Source organism: Passer domesticus, chromosome 21 (assembly GCF_036417665.1).
Source record: "Passer domesticus isolate bPasDom1 chromosome 21, bPasDom1.hap1, whole genome shotgun sequence".
NCBI classification, from domain to species: Eukaryota; Metazoa; Chordata; class Aves; order Passeriformes; family Passeridae; genus Passer; species Passer domesticus.
Genome location: NC_087494.1, coordinates 8,018,889 through 8,038,791, shown reverse-complemented (window position 1 = coordinate 8,038,791; position 19,903 = coordinate 8,018,889). Strand labels below are relative to the sequence as shown.

Below are 19,903 nucleotides of genomic sequence, written 5' to 3'. Positions count from 1 at the left end.
AAGGAAGGAAAAACTCTGTATAGCTGTGACAAAGGTGACAGGGACGAAGACACTTATGATTTTCACATGTGGCAAAGTCTCCAAGCCTGTGAATTCAGGACTAATTTAGGAATCTAGCTACTTGAGCTGGGCTTCCTGTGGGACTTCTAGCAGCCTTGCGTTCCTCACATTGGGGTGAATGAATCCCATTCCTAAACCTCAGCCTGTGCAGACCAAGCATCCCAGCTGGTCCCAACCCTGGTGGACATGGCAACATCCTTGGGAGTGGGGGAGAATCCCATTCCTAAACCCTGGTCCATGGAAACCGAGCATCCCAGCTGGTCCCAGCCCTGGTGGCCATGGCAACAGCCTTGGGAGCGGGTCCCTGGCTGGGGCTGTGGGAACCTCTTCCCTCTGGTGCCCAGGGACAGGACTGGAGGGAAGGGCTGCAGCTGAGTCGGGGCAGGCTCAGGCTGGATCTCAGGAAAAGGTTTTTCCCCAGAGGCTGCTGGAGCACTGCCCAGGCTCCCCAGGGAAGGCTCCCAGCTCCAGGGCTCTCTGAGCTCCAGCAGCGTTTGGCCAGCGCTGCCAGGCCCAGGCTGGCATTGTTGGGGTGTCCTGTGCAGGGCCAGCAGTTGGACTCCAGGATCCTGATGGGTCCTTCCCAGCTCAGCCAATTCTGTGGATCTGGGATCCCATGACCCCGGGGATGGGACGGCCAATGGTTGCCATGGCAACGGGCTCTGGCTGCAGGCCTGAGCTGGTGTCCATGGCAACCACTCCTGGCATGGGGTCTGCATGGAGCTGCTGAGGGACTGAGCACAGCAACAGGGGGCTGGGGATGGTTGCCATGGAAACTGACCATAGCAACAGGGGGCTGGGGATGGTTGCCATGGAAACTGACCATAGCAACAGGGGGCTGGGGATGGTTGCCATGGAAACTGACCATAGCAACAGGGGGCTGGGGATGGTTGCCTGCTAAGGATCAGATTTGTCACAGGTCCTCAGAGGGGTTCCATGGGGACATTCCAAGAGTCTCCAGGCTGTTTAAGAGCTAGAATGTCACAGGGAGAGACAGGGGCTCCATGGACACCTCCCAGGGCTTTCTGGGGATGGTAAAGAGCCCTGTGGTCAGAGGCAGACACATCCATTCCATGGTGACATCCCAGGAGTCCCCAGGCTGCCACAGAGCCGGGATGTCCCAGACACTCACAGCGGTTCCTGTCATGAGCACAGTGGGAGCTTCAGGCAAAAGCTTCATTTCTTTATTACAGAAACTCCTGTTGAGACATGAGGTGGAGAAATTACTTCCAACAGCCACCATGGAAACTCAAACCCCTGCAGAACCACTAGACTTGTAAAATTCCTTCTAAGAGAGGAGACTGGGAGAGGCTGCATCCAATCCCAGCCCAGACTTTGTCAAAGGTTTATGTATAAAAGATTGGAGAGGTGGAATTGAACCTTAATGCAATTTGTCCCACACGATTAATGATGGAGTACCAGAGAAATTTATATAAATACAGCCCTGATGGATTGTGATCATGATTAGTCAGAAAGATCTTAACCACAGTACTGGAATTATAACAATTATTAGAATATTCTGTTCTAGGAAGCAATTTTGAAGTCAACAGGGCCTTGCTGGAGTTGTTGGAGCCCATTGCAGGCAGAGCCTCCTGCTCCAGCAGGAACTGCCTTTCCTGTGCCATCAACAGGGCAGGTCCCACTGCAGGAAAAGCCCCAGGCCAGCCCCAGCACAGGAAGGGCTCGGGCACAAGGGCAGAGTGCCGTGCTGGGAGCTGTGCCAGGCAGAGCCTGAGGCACCAAAGGCACCTTGGCAGCAGCAGCTGCTTGCAGGGCATGGCCAGAAGCCTCCCTTGGCAGCCCGGCCTGGTGGCCAGCACTGCAGAGCTGCTGCCTCAGGGCTCATTTCTGCCTGGGCTCTGAAAAGCCACTTGTGCTCCAGGAGCCTGCCTGGGAAGCCATTGGTCCCAGCACCTTGGGCACAAGATATTAATGACAAAACTCTTCATGCCAGCAGAGACAAGGCAGGGGCAGAGGAAAGGAGAGAGCCAGGCCCAGGGGACAGGGCTGCCATGGTGATGGCTGTGAGGTCACCGCCACTGCAGCAGCCTGGCTGCCCTCAGCAGACATTCTGGCCAGAAGCGTTGTGAGGGCACCCAGCACATCAGAGAACCCACACAACAGGAATTCCGTCCTCGGGGATGAGAGGGTTTCACTGGGTCAGGCTGCACAAAGGTCCTGCTCTTGGAGAAGTCCTGGGGTTGGGAATCCACTTTTCTGGGAAAAAAGTTGCAGTTTTGTGCTGGTCTCATAATTGTAAAATATTTCCTCATTTTAACAAATGTAAATCCACCCTAATTCAGTTTAAAGACATTGACCCTTTTTCTCTCATTGCAAGATTTGGGAGAAAATAATTTCGACCACTGTTCTTCTATTTTCACAGACCTTGGAGAGGAACCAAAAATCTCCCAAGATGGGGTTTGGATGCCTCATCACATAACCAGCGGGAGGAGGCTGCAGGCTCTGGGCTCAGGGGTGTGGAGGCTGAGCACAGAACGGGAGTAGACTGAGAGGGAGTAAAGGGTGGTTTCATAGAGGCTGGAGCTTCTCTTCATAGTGGGAATGAGCCTGAAGAAGAAATAATTGTGCTAAGGGCAGCTGGGGAGGCCCAGACTGGACAGCGGGAGAAAGGAGTTTCCCTGCCAGGGCAGGGCTGTGGTGCAACACATCCCCCAGAAGGCGCCTGGAGCAGTCCAAGGCTTTGTGTGGGCAGGCAGAGGCAGGCAGGAGGCAGAGCTGTCAGCAAAGGAAGGGGCCAGCCAGGTGGGGCAGCCAGGGGATGACAACAGCCTGCAGGGACAGAAGCGCAGGTTTGCTCAGCATCAGAGACATCTTTCCCTTGCTTGTCCCCACCTGTCATCACTGCCTCCAGTGTTCTTCTCTGGCTGCAACCTGGGGACACTTTCTCAGTCCTGTCCCTCAGAAGGATTGGTTTAAAGTATGAGAAACTTCTGTGTTTCAGTCTCTTTTTGAGTCCCTGAGAAGTTCTCTGAGCACACTCTGAGGTACTGAGTCTGATGCAAAGAGCACCAAAGCCCCAGAGGGTCATTAAAGTCCTGGTGCTGTGTCTGTGTTGCTGAGCTGGGCCGGGCTCCTGGCCCAGAGGCAGCTCCTGGCAAGGGCAGCACTGCAGAGAGACAGCTCTGGCCAGGAGCAGCTCCTGGGCACAGCCCAGCAGGGCTGGGGCACTGCCAGGGCAGCTCAGGGACACCAGCAGGGCTCAGCCAGAACTGACAGGGGCTCAGCACTGGCAGGGGCTGGGGGATGTCCCAGAGGGGGCTGTGTCACAGCGGCACCTCTGTGGCTGTGTCCTAGAGGCATAGAGCAGCTGTGATGTCAGCAAGGGGCTGTGTGACAGCACAGAGTGGGCTGTGTGAGGTCACAGGTTGGGCTATGACATCACAGAGTTTGTTGTGAGAGGTCACTGAGTAGCTACAGCATCATAGAGGGGATTCTGTGACATCACAGAGCAGGCTGTTACTTCATGATATGGCTGTGTGACATCATAGATCAAGCTGTGAGGTCAAAATTTGTGCTGTGACATTAGACAGTGGCAGTATCACATCATAGAGAGGTTTTTGTGACATCACTGAGGGGGTTGTGACATCACAGAGCTGGCTGTGATGTCATAGAATCGGGTGTGAGGCCATGGAGCAAACTCTGCCAACATGGAAAGTGGCTTTGTGACATCAGAGAGTGGGTTGTGACATCGCCGTGTGACTGTGTAACATCACAGAGAAGGCTGTAACATCACAGAGTAGGTGTGTTTCATCTCAGAGTTGCCTTCGACATCGAGGAGTAGGCTCTGTGACATAAATGGCTGGACATCATAGAACGGATTATGCCATCACAGGGTATCTCTCTGACATCACAGAGGGGCTGTGACATCACAGATCAGCTGTGTGACATCACAGGAGCTGTAAGACATCACAGGGGGCTGTGTGACATCACAGATCAGCTGTGTGACATCACAGGAGCTGTGTGAGGTCACTGGGGAGGTCCCTCTGCCCCAGCCCCCCCATCACAGTTCCCCCAGAGCAGTCCAACGCTGCTCGTGCACAGTGGGGTCTCCTGACCCCCCGGGTCCCCCCGCCCCCGGTTCCGCAGCCTCCCCCAGAGGATGTTCCACGAGATTGACCCCAGAGCCTGACACGGGGACAGGGGGTCGGGGCCCTGGTGGGGGGACAGGGGGACAGGGACCCCCCGGCAGCATCCTCGTGTCCCCCAGGGCCAGAGCCTGGGCCAGGGCTCTTTCACCCTCTTATGCACGAGCGCTTGAGAGCGCGCAAAAAATCCCCAGCAAGGGATCAGCAAAAACCAGATTTAATATTAAGGGACAGCAGCTCAAAGTTCCTTGGCAAGAGTCACTCTGTTCCGGAATGGGCAATTCAGGCACACAAAGGAAACAAAGAAACAACGAAGCCAAAACAAATCCAGCCAATCAAACCAGAAATGAAACAAGAACTCTCCCTGTGTGTGTGAGTGTGCCAAAAGGGCAGTGAAGGCAAGGATAAAAGGAATATGGCCTAAAAGCTTAACACAGCTAAAACCTAACAGGACTAAACCTTGACTTCTACCTCGAACATCACAATTTAGCAAAAGAACAAAGCTTAACAGTATTTCACCTAACTTGCAACCTATGCCATACCAATTTAATAGAGAAATAACAGTATTTAACTCAACTTATAACTTATATTAAACATAACAACATAGCAAAGGAGCAACTCTTAGCAGCATTTAACTTCACTTAGCCCTTGTGATAAATCACCTCACTTACAGGCCTGGCTGACTCAGCTATCCAAGGCACTCCAACCCCTCCGAGAGCAGCATTTCTGTCAGTTTTCCCCAGCACAGGCACTCCTGTGTGCACACAGACACAAAGAGTCAGTGCAAGGCACCTGTGAGAAATTCCCCTGAGGGCAGGAAATGCTCCCTGTGGATGCTTTGGCATCTCCCCAGCGGGTGAAGGGTTGAGCCTGGAGGAGTGGGGGGATCGGCCCAGGCTCTGTCCTTGTTCAGGATCCCCGAGTGCAGCAAACGGGAGATTTCCCAGCTGGGAGAGGCCCCACTCAGAGGGAGTCGCTGGCCCAGGAGAGCTCCAAGGGGCTCCTTTTGGAGCGCTGTTTGTAGGGCCCCAAGAGAGGGGCTGCAGTCACAGCAATGGTTCATCCTGGCCGCACTTGGCATCAACAGCTTTCTTTGGCAGTGTGAGAACAGGCATGTTGTGCCCCTGAGGGAACAAAACCAGTTCCCAGGGCTGCTCCTACAGCAACCAGGAGCTGGTTGGGCAGCACCAGTGCCTGGAGCAGACAGTGTTTGTGCTGAGCTGCAGAGGAGCTGAGCCCAGGGGCTGTTGGCCAAGGCCGAGGCCCAAGGAGCATTTCTGAGCTGGCAGGGCGGCCTGAGAAGGGGAGGGGGGAATGCAGCAGCACAGGGCCCATGGAACCAAGGGACCATTGTGACACTGTGGGGCCTTGTGACACCAAGGGACCATTGTGACACTGCGGGGCCACATGGAATCATGGAGAGCACTGTGACATCGCTGGGCTCATGGAACCAAGAGGACTGTACTGATACTGTGTGACTCCATGGAATGTAGGTATCATTGTGACACTGAGACGCCCCATCAAACCAAGGGTCCATTGTAACATCGTGGGGCCTCCTGCAACCGTGGAGACCATTATGACACTTTGGGGTGTCATGGGACCAAGGGGCCATTGTGACACTGGGGGGACTCCATGAAGCCAAATGTCCCTTGTGACATTGCAAGGCCTCGTGGAACCATGGAGGCACCATTAAGTGACTTTACAGCCTCATGGAACCATGGGGCCGCTGTGACAAGGAGGGCACTCATGGAATCATGAAGATACTATGGGGCCCTATGGAATAAGCAAAGCATTTTGATACTGTGAGGCCTCATGGAACCAGTGAGACCATTGTGACCCTGAGGATCCCCACAGAACCAAGAGGAACATTGTGATACTGTGGGGCCTTGTGAAACCAAAAGGCCTTTGTGACACTGCAGGGCTGGAACCAAAGTTCCATTGTGACATTGCAGGGCCTCGTCGCATCAGTGCTCCATTGTGACACTGGGCAACCAAAGGAGACAATTGCGACACTCCAGGGCTCATGGAACCAAAAGCTCCAGGGCGACACAGAGGGGCCTCCTGTCATCAATGGTCTATTGTGACACTGTGGAGCCAAAGGAGACCATTGTGACACTGCAAACCCCCAGGGTCCAAAGGTCCATTGTGACATTGCAGTGCTCATGGAACAGAGGAGTCACATGTCATTGTGGGGCCTAGGGAACCACAGAGACCATTGTGACAATGCAAGGCTTCATGGAACCCAGGCATCATTGTGACATTATGAGGCACCATAAAACTAAGGGAACCCGGAACAAGTCTGGCTGGTTTGACCTTCCGGGCCCCCTGAATGGTCCAGCTGACCTTGGTATGTTGAGAATCTCCTGTTACCTCCTACTGAAACACTGGGGCTCCGTGCTTTCCTTCCTATGGAAAAGAACTCTCCTTCTCCTCCAGGCACACATGGCCAGAATTCAGATTTCACCTCCAAATTTCCTTATATCAAGGAATTCTTTCCACAGGAATATTGCCAGGACAAGTCTGGCTGGCAGTGGTTTCATGGTCACTTCCCATCTGTCTTCAAAACACCGTTGAAGGCTCCGTGCTTTCCTTCCTAGGGAAAGAACTGTCCTAGGGAAAGAACTGTCCTGCTTCTCCAGGCACCCATGGCCAAGACTGGGGTTCCATCTCCAAAATTCCCTAAATCCAAAGACTGCTCCCAGACAAAATCTGCCATTCCAGACAACTCTGCTGGCCTTGGCCTAGTGAGGCTCTCACCTGCCTTCCAAACACTGGGGCTCTGTGCTTTCCTTTCAATGGAAAAGAACTGTCCTTCTTGTCCAGGTGCCCATGACCAGAATTGGGATTTCGCCTCCAACATTCCCTATTGTGACAGACTGGAGGAGATTGTTGGCTGGAAACATTTCACGTGTGGGGGAGGAAGGGGCAGGTCCAGCTTTGCCCTGGAACCCCAGCACTGCCCTGTCCTGGAACCCCAATCCCCCCAGAGCCTCTATCCCAGCCCAGCAGTGGCTGCCAGTCCCTGGCACAGCACAGGCAATGCTCCACAGCCACCTCTGGAACCACCAGCCCAGCTCCTTAGCGACCAAATGAGCCCAAGTCTCACCTGGGGGAAGGGCCCAGGAAGACCAAGGGGAATTGAAGGCTGACCACAAGGCAAGCACACATCTTGACTCTACCTCCTCTTGGAATTTCTTTCTGAACACGGCTGGAATCCAGGAGGCGGTAGCTGTGTGTGTGCTCCTCTGTATCTTTCTTACTTTTTCTCTCTCTCCCTGTCTGCTTCTACTTTATATGCCCCTTGGAAATTTTGATGAACTTAAAATTGAACAGCTTAGAGTTTGCGAAGTTGAATGTGCCAAATTAATGCTTTGAAAAGTGCTTTTTGTTGATTTAATGTCATAATAAACCTTTTCCCAAAGTTTCTCTGATTTTCTAAAGTTGCCAGTAAAGGCTGTATTGCTCTTTTGAGCTTTTCAGAATCTCTTGCTGGTATTTCTCCAGGGAGTCCAACTCAGAGTACACAAACAATTGTAATTCCTATTAAAAGTCTCCTTGAGAGAGTTTTTTAGTGGATGGGAGTCAGGGCTTGTCTGTCCTGCTTAGCACAGCCCAGGCAGGGCTTTCCCAGCCACATTCCACTCTCCATTGCCCAGCTGGAGCCACTGGTGCCTCTGAGTTCTGCTGGCCCAGCCCCAGGGACGCTCTCCTTGTCTGCCCATTCCCCCACGGTCTCTGGGCAGGGATGGCCTCAGTGGGGGCTGCTAACATCCTCAGCAACTTGGAGGCTGCTGCTTGATTTCACTGCTGCAGAGGCTTGTTCAGCCTTCAGCTCTTCAGTGCAGGAATTCAGTGTCCCAGGCCTCATTAACATTCAGAACACCTTAAAAATCCAAGACTCTGGGAAGAATTTTTTTCAAATAAACCTTTCAAATAATTTAATTTGTGGTTATTAGACAGATTTCAGGAGTGTATTGAAACTGAATACATTCTATTTTAAAAGACAGTGAGAAATCATTTTTTTAGGTCCTGTTTAGTTTTTTTTCACTTCTAAAACATTGATACGTGCAATCTACAATTGATATTGAAGCCAAGTACCTCCTCATGCAGCTTGAATAGATATGAAAATCAAGACCCTTCATGGCTGACAATCAATCAGACTCTGTCCCTACGCCCACCCCACCATTTCCCCCATCCAAGCCCTGGCACTCAGAGCAGCCTTGTGCAAATCTGAGCTCCCTCCAGCCCAGGCTGCACCTGCAGCTTTCAGCTCCTTGGCTCCAACTCCCACCTGCTTTCCTTGGAGAAGGAACTGCCTGAGACACAGAGGGATGTTAATTTCTTGTCAGCCAACAAAGCCGAGGGTCAGCACAGCTCCATCAAATGCAAAAGTCATTCTTCTCCCTGGCTCTGCCCTGGCCCTGATCCCCACAGCCTGTCCTCTTTCCTTCATCCCTCCTTTGCCAGGGAGCTCTGCTGTGGCTGTGGAGAGAGATCCAAGTGCAGCCCCTGGAGTGGGAACCACAACTCATCAGGTTTGTGTGCTTTGAGGGAGCAGGAACGGGTGAGACTCAGAGGCATAGAAAGGTTTCTCTTCATGGCACACATAATAAATGTAAACATGATAAAATTTAAGAAACATCAAAACCCTTCCCTCAGCACCTTGTGACATGCCAGCAACATCTGACATGTCCACCATCCACAACGGATTGCCATACAGGAAGGATTTTAGACAAAGACTTAGGAAGAGGTGACATAAAAGATACAAATACAACTAAAATGCTCACTGAGAAGGTGTTGAAACTTCAGAAAGATTGGGCAACTCCCTGATTCTCAAAGCACTAAGGCAGTCAACAGAGACACAATGGAATGAGCAGAGAACAGCTGCAGGAGGAAATCTGGGAACAACGGGAATTACATAGATCCGGTTACTCCAAATCAAGAAATCTCCTTAGACATGGCCATTTCAATAAGAGAGCTGGAAACACCTGAAGGAAGAAAGCCATTAAATACTAGAATGAAAGTTGGTAGCAATGGTTGAGGGGAAGATCAGTATTTCTTCTCCTGACATCAGTAGAAGAAACCAGTAGATCCAGGAAATTCCCCTTCCTGGTGGGAAAATTTTGCCATTTCTTAAAAGTACTCAAATGCCTCAGATAAAAAATATTTTCTGATATATTATGAAACCAACAGGTATTAAAACCTGTGCCCCTTTCCAGGCAGACATCAGTTTTGTGTCCATGAAGAGGCAGTGCCACTTCTGCATTGAGGTGCCCAGGGATTGGATCTCTCTGAGAGCACCTGAGGGAGAGCAGAGCACCTTGCAAGCTGCAGGTCCCTGACAGCACCGCAGGGCTCCTGTCCCATCAACATCTGCCCTGCCCCAGTCTGAAACAGGGCCCAGCATGGTGCCGGGATCATCAGAGAGCTGAGGTGTGTGCTGGAATTCCATGCTCTCCCCATCCTGCAGCAGCCCTGCATTTCCCTGCTCCAGCCTTGGTCTCCAACACAGCCATGGAGGCTCTTTGGGCTCCTGACTGTTCCTGCAGCCCCCAAGGGCAGCTGAGCTCTGCCTGTGGCACAGTCAGCCCTGGCCAGCGCAGGCCATGCTCAGCAATTGCTTGTGTGTACCTGGCCTTGCTGTCAGCCCCGGCAGCGGCTGCGTGGCCCCTTGGTGGCCCTGTGCTGGCCCAGCCATGGTGGCCCAGCCCCTGTGAAGGCCCAGCCCAGGCCAGGAGCATTGAGGCTGGGAACGGCCCCTGTGCCGTGGTGCCCACAGCAGCCTTGGGGCTCTGTGCCCCATGGCCTCCCTGCTGGGCAGCCTCTGCCAGCTCCTGCACAGCCCCAGGCACCTGTGGGCCTGCACAGACAGCCCTGCCCCGGGCTCTGCCGGCCTCTGGGCCAGCAGAGAGGCCGGCCAGGGCTGGCCATGGCCGGGAACAGGCCCTGAGCCCCGCAGGAGGATGGAGCTGGGCCACAGCCAAACTCAGCCCAGGGCAAAGCTGGGCTCAGCAGCCAGGGCTGCCAAGGCCTGGGGACAGAGGCTGGCAGTGACAAATGTCCTGGGCCCCCTCCCTGCTCTGTCCATGCCCCCAAGGGCACAGAGCAGCCTCCTCTCTGGGGCACTTGCCTGTTTGCAATGCCTTGCACAGGCGCTGGCCCTGCCCCACAAGGCCTGGGCTGAGTCCTGCCCCTGCACGCTCAGCCAGGCTGAGATGGACACGGATGGTTTCTGGGGCAGGCTCTCTGAGCCCAGCCCAGCTCCCTGCAAGCTCTGCCAGCTGCCCTGAGCTCTGGGCAGCACCAAGGGCCTCTCCCCAGCCCAGCCCAGCCGGCTCTGGCCCCACAGCTCTGCTCAGCCCAGGCTGCTCTGGCCACTGGCCCCACGGCCTCAGCCCCTGCCAAGGGCACAGCAGCAGCTGCAGCTCACACAGGACTCTGCCCCAGCCATGGGGGAAGGTGCTGGCACAAGGCCAAAGGAGGCTCCCTGGCTGCCCTGCTCCCCTCTGGCTCAGGTGCTGAGAGCTCTGCAGCCCCTGCTGCCATCCCATGTGCCCAGGGCAGCACAAAAGCCCCGGCCTTGGGGCCCTCAAGAGCTGCTCCTGCTCCAGGCCCAGGGCCTATCCCAAAGCTGGGGCAGCCACAAAGCTGTGCCCATTTCTGTTCATTGCTGCTCTGATGGGGATGGATCCTCAGCCACTTGGAGGTTGATGATGAATTTTCCTACTCCCAAGGCCTCTTCTTTCTTGAGCTCTTCAGTTCAGGAATTCAGTGAGAAAAGCTCATAAACATTTGTTCAACATGCCCAAAGAAGAAAAGCCATTTGGAATAACAGAAGTTTTCAAGTTTTCTCTAATTAATTAGACAGTTATCTGAAGTGTATTCAAAGTGTATATACTGTCTTGAAAACAATGCAGACAGAACAGTTTGTTCTGTTTAATGTTTTTCCTGTTTATAGATTGATATCAGCAATGTCCAGTTGATATTGACCCCCAGCACCTTCTAATGCAGACTGAATAGCTATGAAAATCAAGACCCTTCATGGCTGAGAGTCAATCAGACTGTGTCTCCTGCCTCCTCCCGACCATTTCCCTCATCCAACCCCTGGCACTCCTATGGACCAGGAATGGTGTCACCAGCAGGACCAGGAGAGCAATTCTTCCCCTGTGCTGGGCGCTGGTTGGGCAGCACCTCGGGTGCTGTGTCCAGTTCTGGGACCCCAAATTTAGCAAGAATTGGAGGGGCTGGAGTGTGTCCAGAGAAGGGCAACAAGGCTGGTGAAGGGTCTGGAGCAAAAATCCTGTGAAGAGAGGCTGAGGGAGCTAGGGTTGTTTATCCTGGAGAAGAGGAGGCCCGGGGGAGACAAGGTGGTGTCAGGGCACAGGTTGGACTTGATGATCTCCAAGGTCTTTTCCAACCTTGCTGATTCTGGGATTCTCTGAAACCACCCTTGCAGCAGTTGCACGATGAGCCCTGGGCCTCCTCTTCAGAAGCTCCAGCAGCCCAGGTGCCTCAGCTTCTCCCCCCAGGCACAAAGCCCATCCTGTCAGTCCTCAGAGCCTCTGCAGCTCCTCCTCATTGCCCAGAACAGGGAGCCCCACAGGCAGACACAGCAGCCCAGATGTGCCCCCCTGGCCTGTGGTGCCTCTGGCAAGGGAGCAGCACCAGGCACTGCAGGAGCCTGCAGACAATTCCTGCAGCACTTGGAGGATGATCCTGCTGCCCAAGGGACGTTCCCATGGTGCCAAGTCAGGAACTGCAATGGGGAGTGGGGCCAGAGAGGAAAGGGCAAACAGGGATGGGCTTTTTGCAGGGGAGGGAACAGGGGTGGGCAACAGGAAGAAATTTGTACCAAAAAAAAGGGGAAAAAAAGCAAAGGTGAAGCCAAGGAAATGCTCAGGGCAGTTCGGGGGTGGCTGCCAGGCAGCCCTGGCTCTGAGCAACACCATCTGCAGTGGGACAGGAAACTCCCAGCTAATGGGAACAAAGTTTCTGGCTGACTGCAGAGGCCAGGACAAAGCTGAGTGGTTTCCCTGCTGTCCCCCAGCTCTTCCTGGCCCCAGGGGCTGATGGCATTTGTGCTCCCTCAGGTTCATGTCCCCACAGCAGCAGCATGGGGGTGCTCCTGCCTGCTCTGTGCAATGCAAACAGGGGCTCCTGAGCCAGTGCTGCCGTGGCTGTGCCTGCAAGGATGCGGCACCTCTGTGAGCTGGGGGAGAGGCCAGGGCTGCAGAGGGGGGATGTTGTTGGCAGCTCCATGAGGATGCTCTGGGATGCTGCCCTGGGCTGTGCAGCACCCTGGGGATGGATCAGCCCCTGCTCTGCTGCTCCTTCCCGTCTCCCCCAGGGCCCTTGCAGAGCCCCAGCCATGCTGTTTGCCCCCAGCCTGCCCACGGCCAGCCTGGGGCTGCTCACCCTGGGGCTTTTCTGTGCTGAGCATTGGCCTGGCCGTGTTCTTGAGAGAGCCTGGGCAAGGATCCTGCAGCCCCCAGGGCCTGGCCTGAGGCGTCAGCGCTGCCCCAGCAGTGCCCATGGCCTGTCCCTGCTGCAGCCCCGGCACTGCCACCCCCAGGACTGTGCCCGGCCCCGAGAGCACTCAGGCCCTGCAGCAACACCAGGGCCACCAGGGCAGCGGGGCAGGGCCACGGCAGCAGCACTGGCAACACCAAGTGCTGCTGCTGCTGCTGCTGGGCACAGCTGCTGTGCCAGCACTGATCTGCCCCAGCTCTGCACACCGACATTGCTGCTGCAGCTCCAGAGAAGGCAAGAATAGAGGGATGTCTGCAGAAAACTTTGCTGGGAGATCCTTTAGTTCCTTTAAAACCTTTGAGACTGCAGCCCCTCATTGGCACAGTCTGTGGCCACAGGGAAGGTGGAGAGAAACAAAGTCAGAGATGGCAGAAACAATCGTCTAGCTTTAGGAAGAATATTTAAAAAGGAAAATGACAGGGAAATCAAAGAACCAAACCAAAAGAGCTAGAAAAGTTGACTTTTATTACAAGTGATTTTCCAAAATTGGCAATCACTTTAATGCTTCCTAAGACGTCCAGTCATCAGTTTCCTCACTGCAGCCTTGAGCTCCTGGTTCCTCAGGCTGTAGATGAGGGGATTCAGGGCTGGAGGCACCACTGAATACAGAACTGACACCAACAGATCCAGGCATGCAGAGGAAATGGAGGAGGGTTTCAGGTAGGCAAGTACTGCAGTGCTGAGAAATACATTTCTCCTGCATTTTCCCTTTTCAGATTCTTTCCGTCATCTCCTGAGAGGTACAGTTTGTTCTGGTGCTTTTTATGAACTGATTGTACTCTTGATTTAGATGGAGACTGTGGAATTGTTTTCAGATGTAGAAGAATCTGGACTGAAGACAGAAACAAACTCCCTGTCAGCCCATTTTCATCTTCTAGATCATTTTCAAGATGTCCTTGGGGGTGTTGGAATGATTATCACACAGCTCTCCACTTCTGGCTGCAGGCTCTAGAGTTTCTTTCTCTGCATTCAGTTAGGCTTGCATTCCCTAAGAGTTCTTGGTAGCCTGTCATGTTTTCTTAGGGTAGAACAGTAACAATGAAAACCTTACCAATGGCACAACTGCCCAGCCCACAAGGAAAAGAAAAGAACAAGCTGTCAAATTCTTCAAATATTTCTTCTGCTTTGCTGCAAGTGTTGTGCTGCACCCACAGTGTGGAAAGCTGCAGTTGGTGGCACACCTTGTGACAGAAGCTGCACCTCGTTCTCCGGGAAAGGTTCTTGGAAAAAGCAAACAGGACTGAGGAGAAGATTCTGGAAAAACTGAAAGAGCTTTTAAGAAATTAAATGAAAATTGAAACAATTCAAGACGTTTTTCTCGATTTGTTTTTATGCTCCCCTTTTCCATCTTGCACTAGTTGTCCATCCCATTAATTCCAAACAGATCTCACTTCTAAGATCACTTCTAAGATCCATGAGTTGGCAAGTTTTAGACATTTTAAGATACCATGACCTAGACACACTTTGGCTTCCCCTGTTTTTCTTGGAAATCAATGCTGGAGAGGTAAGTGCAGTGCTTGGGTCAGGTACAAATTCTGCATTCAGGGAATGCGCTCTGAGAGTGTTTGACCCTCAGCAGGGACAATGCACAGCAGTGACTGAGGGGATTCCTGAGCCACTGTGCAGGAGTCCAGACTCTGGCTCTTGGCTGAACTCGGCAAAGTTCCCGTGTTTGGACAGCTCAGGGGCTGCCCTCGGGGAACGTGGGGCTCGGGGTGGGGGCGAGCGGGCAACGGACAAACGGACACGGGGACAAACGGCCCCGGAGCTTCAGTTGCAGCAGCGGCAGCAGCGGCAGCAGCAGTGGCAGCAGCAGCGGCAGCAGCAGCGGCAGCAGCAGCGGCAGCGGCAGCGACAAAAGAAACTTTAGATTCTCTTCTCCTCTCCCTCTCCCGCTGCCCCGTACCTCTCCCGCTCTCCCTTTCCCGCCGTCCCTCTCCTCTCCCCGCCTCCCTCTCCCCGTGCCGGGCTGGGCCATGCCCCCGGCCCGCCCCCGGCCCCGGGCGGGGCTGCCCCGTGCCCGCCCCCGGCCGTCCCGCCGCCGCCTGGCCTCAGCCCGGCTCTGGCGGTGCTGGCGCTGGCGCTGCTGGGCGGGCGTCAATGCCTGGGGCTGGGGCGGCATCGCCGGCTTTTGGCTCCGCCTGGCCCGAGCCCGGCCCCGGCCCCGGCGCAGGGTCCAGTCCCGGCCCCGAGCCCGAGCCCGAGCCCGGCCCCGCCCCCAGCCCCGGCTCCTCCCGGGGCCCGCGGGGGACACAGGCGGCGTTGCCTCTCCCGCCGCCTCCGCTGCGGCTTGCCCGGCCAGCGCTCCACCGCTCGGCAGCGCAGCCGCCGGCCCCGAGCCTCCCGTGTCGCGTTCCAAAAACCGAACGCCGGGGGATGGCCGGGCCGGGGCGGGTGAGGGGCGCTCGGGGGCAGTTGCTGGCCCCGGGCCGAGCGCTGACAGCCGCGGCCCGCCCGCAGGGAAGGCGCAGGAGGCCCTGCAGGAGCGGTACCGCCTGGGTTCCCTGCTGGGGCGCGGCGGATTCGGCAGCGTCTGCTCTGCAACGCGGCTCTCGGACGGCACCCCGGTGAGCGGCGGGGCCGGCGGCGGGCGGAGAGGGAAGAGGGAGACAAGGACGAGAATGTCGGAGCGCAGTGGGAAAGGCGTTGAGCTCAGCCTGCTGCTCTCCCTTGCTTGCAGGTGGCCATCAAACGCGTGCCGCGGGATCGCATCCGGCACTGGAGCGAGCTGGTGAGTGAGCGGTGCCGGCGGCAGAAGCCGGGCCGCGCCGGGCGGTGAGGAGCCGGGGCCCGGCAGGGTGGGAGCCGCCAGGAGCCCTGTGGGGAGAGCGGGCGTGGGCTGAGCAGGGCATGCAGAGCATCCCAGGCTGGCTGAGGGGTCCCAGAGCCCTGGCACGGCCTCAGCTCCACTGACGGCATCGCGCTCCTCCCGCAGCCCGACGGCACCAGCGCGCCCCTGGAGATCGTGCTGCTGGCCAAGGTGTCCTGTGGGTGTGCTGGTGTCATTCAGCTCCTGGAGTGGCTTGAGCTCCCCGACAGCTTCTTGATGGTGCTGGAGCGTCCAGAACGGTGCCAGGAGCTGTCGGATTTCCTGGCGGAGCGGAGGTTCCTGCCGGAGGAGGAGGCGCGGGGGCTGTTCCGCCAGGTGCTGGAGGCCGTGCGGCACTGCACCAGCTGCGGGGTCCTGCACAGGGACATCAAGCCTCAGAACATCGTGCTTGACCTGGCCAGTGGGCAGCTGAAACTGATTGACTTTGGCTGTGGCGCTTTCCTCCAAGACACAGCCTACACCCAGTTTGCAGGTGAGCCCTCGCAGGGGATGCTCCTGGGCATCTCATGGCCCAGCCTGGGTGTAGCACCAGGGCTTTCCCCTACTGCAGCTGGGATGGGATTAATGCTGGAGCCAAGTTGATATGGTTGGGGTGTGAGGGGGGCCAGCTCCCAGACCTGCTGACAGCCTTCAGTACCCAGTGTGCCCTGGGCTGGGGCTGGAGCTGGTGCAGCCAGCCCAAGAAAAACCCCCATGGGGGTAGCGGAGAGGGGGGTCTGAACCCATGCCCTGGATGGTTTGGTGTGCAGGGGAGGAGGGGCTTGGACTGCTCCACTCACCTTGTTTGCCTTGGCTTATTAACATTTTTTGGGGGCCCATGCAGGCAGAGAGGAGAGTGGGTTTTCTCCACCAGTGGGTGGGTTTTTCCTTTCTGTGTCATGGTTGGGCTTTCCCAGGGTTTCTGCTGCCCTCTTCCAGCACCAGTGGCTTCTTTTCCAGCCCTGAGTTTGTACACAAGTCCCAGGTGATGGTGAGAGGGCAGCGGTCACCCCGTGTGTTGCTAGAGCAGCCCCCACATGCCCAGGGATGCTGGGGCCAGGCTCTGGGAGCAGCAGCATCCCCCTGCTGAGCTCTGTCTGTGTTCCACAGGAACCCTGGCCTACAGCCCTCCAGAGTGGACCCAGCACCAAAGCTACCATGGCGAGGCAGCGACGATCTGGTCCCTGGGCCTCCTGCTGTACCAGCTGGTCGTGGGGAAGCACCCGTTCAGGAGGGGCCAGGAGATCATCTGGGGGCGCATTTTGTTCCCACCACGGCTCTCTCAAGGTGGATCCTCATCTCTGGGCACAGGGGGAATACCAGTGCTGGGAGACAGCAGCGGGCTGATGGGCATCCTGCTCTGGCAGCTGCTGAGGAGGTGGCACATGTCCTGCTCTCCTCTAAACAGAGAATCCATGGGGAAGTTTAGGCCCAGCTCTGGGCACACCCCGTATGGCCTGGGCACAGGAACAGGGGGGAAACTTCTCCAAGTGACTGGTGATTTCTGGTTTGTCTCCCCAGAGTGCCAAGATGTCATTAAGAGGTGTTTGTCTATGCAACCCTCGGACAGGCCATCATTAAAAGAGCTTTTCTGCCATCCTTGGGTGCAGGGCGTTCCTCGGCCCTAGAAGATGGGAGAGATCCATGTGCACAGTTGGATCCAGGGGCCTGGCAGGTAGGAGCTCCACACATCTCTTGGCACTCAGTGGCAAAGCAAACCAGACTGGTTTTGTCCTGCCTGTAGCTCTGAGCAGGGGTCAGCAGAAGGGAACATGCAGCTCTTGGGCTGGAGCTGAGCTGGAGATCTGGTGTGGCAAGCACTGGTGGCCACCATCCCCCCTGGTTTTGCTTGTCTGGTTCATGGATGGCTGGGGCCCTGGGCAGAGCCCTGACAGCCTGGTCTGGTCCCAGGGAAGGAGAAGGAGCTCCTGGAGAAGCTGTACCAGGTGGGGCTGCTGCTGGAGACAGCAAGGACAACCTCAAGGACGACAATTTCTTCCTTGGCCTGGCCAGCTGAAGATGATGGACTTGGATTCTGGCAGCTTCTCTAAAGACACACTCCACACCCAATTTGCAGGTGAGTTCCACAGCCAGGGGGATGCTCCCAGATCTGGGCATGGCATGGCCTGGCTGGGCACCAAAGGTTCCCCCTTTGCTGGGAGGGATGCAACAAATTCTTCAGTCGACTGCCCAGCTGCTTTTTGGCTCTGGGCAGCTGCTGAGGGCTGGATGTGCCATGGCTGGCTGCAGGCTGGGCACATGTCCTGCCCTCCTGCCCTGCTCCCCAAGGCATCACTGATGGGCAGCTCTGGGCACAGCTCTGGGCACAGCCAGCACGGATTGGGCACTGCGGGCAGCTGGGACTAGGGGACAGGAGCTATCAGCTGACGGGCAGTTTCTGCTTTCTCTCCTTGCAGCCGGGCTCTGCAGATGCTGAGGCTGCTCTGGGCTCTGGCAGGGCTCTGCTGGAGCTCAGCACCGGGCTGGAATCAGCCAAAGAAGAAATGGTGTCACCTGCAGCACAGACTTGCTTGAGCATTTTGACAACGCAGCTCAAGTTTGTAGCGTGGACACCTCCAAGGGAAAACATGACACCTCCCAAAAATTAAAATTGTTCAATACCTTCTGAAATCAAATCAATCTGGGATGACTCCAAATGACATTTTTCAGCTTGCTCAAGATGTAGCTCAGCCCTTCTCTGAATAGTTCTCTCCCCACCTGCCTTTTACTTCTCAACTGCTCCCTTTTTTCCCCCAGTGAATTCCCAGCCCATCGCAGTCTCCTTTACTTGCTGGCCTTCCTTGTTGCCCCTGACCACAAGGAAGGCCGAGCCCCAGGCTTAGGGACTCATGCTGTCACTGGCTGAGGAGCAGCAATGTCTCAGAGGTCCAGTGGGATTTTAGTGTCATTCAGAGCCACTCTCCAGCCCTCAGCTCTCCTCACTGCTGAGTTCCCACTCCCTTTTCTTCATCCTTGCAGCAGGATGAGCTCTGTGAATCCCCTTGAGCCTCCCCACTCTTCCCAGCCCACACAGCCACCTCAGTGAGGCTGAAGCTGAAGCTTCTCTGTCTCCTCTGGCACACCAGTCCAGTCCCCTGTGTGGGGAGCCCCAGCCCCAGAGCACAGCACACAGCAGTGCAGTCCGGGCTGGAGCAGCTGCCCTGCAGCCCTGGCTTGGCTGTTTGTGGCAGCTGAATGCTCCCTGTTTCCTGCTGTCCCTGCAGGATGGCCCCAGGGTAGAGCCCAGCCGGGCTCCCACTGCAGCCCCTGGAGCTTGGGGCAGACAGTGCTCCCAGAGCTGAGGTTCATGGGGAGCACCCGCAGCTGTGCCTCGCACTCAGTTTTGGAAAGATTTGTGTTCTCATCTGCAGCCTGAGGGGAAAACAACCTGTGCTGCCAGGCCAGCACTGCCCCTCTGGGCAGGGACAATGCTGAAGGGCTTTCCCATTCCAGAGGAGCTGGCACTGAGCCTTGGCAGGGCCTGGCAGGGCTGGAGCCAGGTCTGTCCTGCTGTCCGGGACTCGCTGCCCACCAACCACCCCCACCCACCACGCTCCATTCTCCAGGGACAGAAGGTTCTGTGTGTGCCAGGGGCTCTTGGATGTCTGTGTATCCATGGACAGAAGGGTCTGTGTGTGCCAGGGGCTCTTGGATGTCTCTGTATCCATGTACAGAAGGGTCTGTGTGTGCCAGGGCTCTTGGATATCTCTGTATCCATGGACAGAAGGGTCTGTGTGTGCCAGGGGCTCTTGGATGTCTCTGTATCCAGGGACAGAAGGGTCTGTGTGTGCCAGGGACTCTTGGATGTCTCTGTACCCAGGAACAGAAGGGTCTGTGTGTGCCAGGGGCTCTTGGATATCTCTGTATCCATGGACAGAAGGCTCTGTGTGTGCCAGGGGCTCTTGGATGTCTGTGCATCCATGGACAGAAGGCTCTGTCTGTGCCAGGGTTTCCATAATGTCTCTGTACCCATGGGTATGGGATGAACATGGACAGTGAAAGTGTCAGTCACGTTGCTTGCACACTCCTTCCTTTGTGTACAAGACACATCCATGCACACCCCCACATATTGGTATATTAATAGGATAGGAATGGATAGAGACTTCACACAGAGCTCTAACTTTGGCATAACTTACCCTTTAGCCAGAGACCAGGGGATTTTTTCTCCAGCTCTGTGTGAGAAGATGTCCAAGATCTGAAGGAGCAGCATTCAGAAGCAGTTTCAGGATTTCTACGCAGGAAGTGGAGCTCACAACCATCCATATAACTTGCCATATTCATCGGGATGGGCTGCTGCTTCTCTAGGAATTTGACCCGATGCAGCCACGAGACTTGGAAAAATCCCAGCTCTCTGTGGGTTTGTGTAAAAGGGGGAGCAGCACAAACACTTTGTGCTTGC

At 55.6% G+C, this 19,903-nt stretch overlaps 1 pseudogene; it reads left to right on the top strand.

Moving 5' to 3' along the window:
- The first annotated feature begins 15,071 nt into the window (after positions 1-15,071).
- On the top strand, positions 15,072-17,521 carry LOC135284535 (serine/threonine-protein kinase pim-1-like; annotated as a pseudogene).
- Positions 17,522-19,903: the final 2,382 nt, after the last annotated feature.